This window comes from Ailuropoda melanoleuca, chromosome X, assembly GCF_002007445.2.
Source record: "Ailuropoda melanoleuca isolate Jingjing chromosome X, ASM200744v2, whole genome shotgun sequence".
Lineage (NCBI taxonomy): Eukaryota > Metazoa > Chordata > Mammalia > Carnivora > Ursidae > Ailuropoda > Ailuropoda melanoleuca.
In genome coordinates, this window is record NC_048238.1 from 44,149,628 (window position 1) to 44,152,685 (window position 3,058).

General features: G+C 48.9%; 1 pseudogene; it reads right to left on the minus strand.

Moving 5' to 3' along the window:
- Nucleotides 1-235: 235 nt before the first annotated feature.
- LOC105240962 lies at nucleotides 236-1,239 on the minus strand (annotated as a pseudogene).
- Nucleotides 1,240-3,058: the final 1,819 nt, after the last annotated feature.

Sequence of the window (3,058 nt, forward strand, 5' to 3'; positions counted from 1 at the left end):
GAGCAAGGGGGAGGGGAGGAATAGGAGCACAGTGTTTGGTAACAAAAATAGAAGGTCGGGTGAGAAAATAGGAGACAAGGAGATGGCATTCTGAACAGCATGAAGTGACCAGGGTGATGACCAGCAAGATAGGAGGCACCTAGCGACCCTGTGCGGCACCAACTATGCAACCACATGTTTCTAATGGAGAAGACAGGGTCTGACCACCTGACACCGACTTTGGCCTTCACCTGCCTTACCTCTGCAGCAGCACCACTGGCTCAGACAATGAGCAATAGAGAGTATATTCCAATTCATCTATTTCTTCAGAACTGAGCTCTGCAAATAAGTTCACCTTTGGGTTTAGGGCACTGGGCAGGACTCTGGTCTCCAAGTAGTTGATAAGTCCCCTCAGGGCCTGTAAGAATCTGTCGGCCAGCATATCTGGAGACCAGTCAGCCTCCTACTGGGCCAAGTGGAGGATGACGTTGGTGAGCTGACTAGCAGTGAGGTGGCCCAGAGCCAGAGTGGACTTGCGTATGGCCTTGAGGATCTTGAGACACGGAGATTGGCAGCCCAAATCGGCCTGGTCCAAAGCCCGTAGGTGTGCCGTCTCTGCAGGACGCAGGCTCAGCTGCCATAGGTTGTCATACTGTGCCAGCCGGTGTGGTCTGGCTACCAAGATGGTGTTGCCAAGGGTCCCTGATGACAGGAAGTCAATGACAAGATGCTTGTCACGCTCATACTGCACTTGCAAAGTCATGGCTTCTGGGGGTGGTGCTGGTAGGATCACATTAAGTTTCTCCTGCAGGGACGTGCAGAATCGTGATTTCTTCAAGTCTACCTGGCCATTCCTTGGGCGGGGGCGGGCAGAATGTATCCATGTCAAAGGCGGAGGAGTCTGTGGGAAGGCTCTGCAGGGACCGGCTCAGTCCTGTCTTCATGTCCTTATTCAGCAACGGGGGCGGGGGGGGGGGGGGGGGGGNCATGTCCTTATTCAGCAACGGGGGCGGGGGGGGGGGGCGGCGGCATCCAGTTCGGTTCTTCCCAGCTCCTTTTCCCTGAATGGCTCAGGTGGGTGGAGCTGGTAGGGGCACTGATTGCCCTATCGTACATCCGCTTAACTGCCAGCGTGGTGATGCCCAACATGGCCGCTCCACCCACCCTCAGCACCAGCCAGGCATTGGAGAGTACAAAATCAATGGCTGTGCCGATACCATTGTCATCCTTCTTGCCTTTGCGCTCACCAGAGCCTGCCATCGCTCACGGCAGGTGGAGGCAAGGTAGAAGTCTTGAGCGAAGCTCGAAGCCCCCGAAGCTCTCGACCCTGGCGCAGCAGGGCCGGGTAGAGACTAAGCACGGCCATAGGGAACAGGCAGGGACCGGGCGTCAAGCCATGGACTGCGCACGCACTACCATCCCTCGGGATTCACCTCCCTCTGGGTACCTCTTCCGGGGTCACCCACCAACATGACCCCTTCACTTCCGGGATACGATCTTGCGCATGGAGTTGAGGGGAGGGACTCAACTTTCCCTGAATTATACTTTGGACAGGTGGGACAAGTGAAAGAGGGACTTTTTGCAGACTTATTAACCTTTTCCCACCAATACTGGTTCATGAATGCCATAATTTCAATAGACCAATGGTCTGATGCATATACAGTGGAAATTTTAGAATTTCTGCTAGGGGTGGATTGTCATTTGGCCCAAACCAGAGTTCTCTTTCTCTCTCTTTCCCTCTCTCTCTATCTTTTTGAGTTCTCTCTTTTTTATCAAGCCAACAATTATTAGATTTCCAATGTTGTTTTTTCCTCTCTGGGGCAAATTCTTTGGTGTATCTTAGTCAATTTTTCCAAAACCACATGGCAGGATATCTCCTTAGACCAGAGGTTTGGCTATTGATTTCCTTGAAAGTAGCAATTTTGGAAGAAATGTCAGTGAGGTGGTTTACAATGGCTTCCAAACAGTCAAGTTTGGAATGCCCAGGAACCTTAACAACAGCTAGAGCTGCCAGCAAAAGTATGGCAATCTAATAAATTTGGGGCATAGAAGCCATTTTTAAGTTCATCCCCATTGGAGGTAAGGCAGTCTCATTGTTTCCATAACATTCCAAAGTCTCGAGCTACCCCAAAGGCATACCAACTATCAGTATAAATGTTTGCAGTTTTTTCTTTGGCTAAGATACAAACTCATGTGAGGGTGTATAATTCAGCCATTGGGCTGAAGTAACCAAAATGTAAAGGTGCTATTTCAATGACTTCGAAAGGGAAATATGCAATAGCATACCTAGCACAATATTTACCATTTTTATCCTTTAAGTAAGAACCATCAGGAGCATGAAAAATCTGCATTGGTCACAAGTTTCCTGTAGTGTTGTGGAGAGTCAAAAGGTAATCTGTTAATGTCAAGCAGTCATGAGGGGTTTCACCTGGGTCCAAATGTAGCCCTTACTCTGAGATCAGATGCCCTAAGTATCTAACCTGAGCTTGAACAAACTGTAATTCTTCTTTGGAGACTTTATGTCCCTTTAAGGCCAAAAGTTGTTCTTTTTTTTTACCTTGGAATTTTAATTATGTACATAAATAGCAACATGAGAAGGAGGGGTTCTAAGGCTGGACATTATCTCTAGGTAAAAGGATTTCTTATTAGTCCACTTGTACTATGGCGTCACCCAAAATAACAAAGAAGCCTAGTATAGTTTTCCTGAAGAAGAAAGCCAATTTACTACATTCAGTACTGACTTCTCTGCCATTTTTCTGTAGAAATATTGGTTTACTGTATGGAGTTTTCAACATTTACCTTTAACTGATTAAAATGGGCAGAGCAGGGGTGCCTGGGTGGCTCAGTTAGGTGTCCGACTCTTGATCTCAGCTCAGGTTTTGATCTCAGGGCTGCGAGTCAAGTCCTGCATTGGGCTTCACGTTGGGTATGGAGCCTACTTAAAAAGAATGGGCAGGGGCGCCTGGGTGGCACAGCGGTTAGGTGTCTGCCTTCGGCTCAGGGTGTGATCCCGGCGTTGTGGGATCGAGCCCCACATCAGGCTCCTCCGCTATGAGCCTGCTTCTTCCTCTCCCACTCC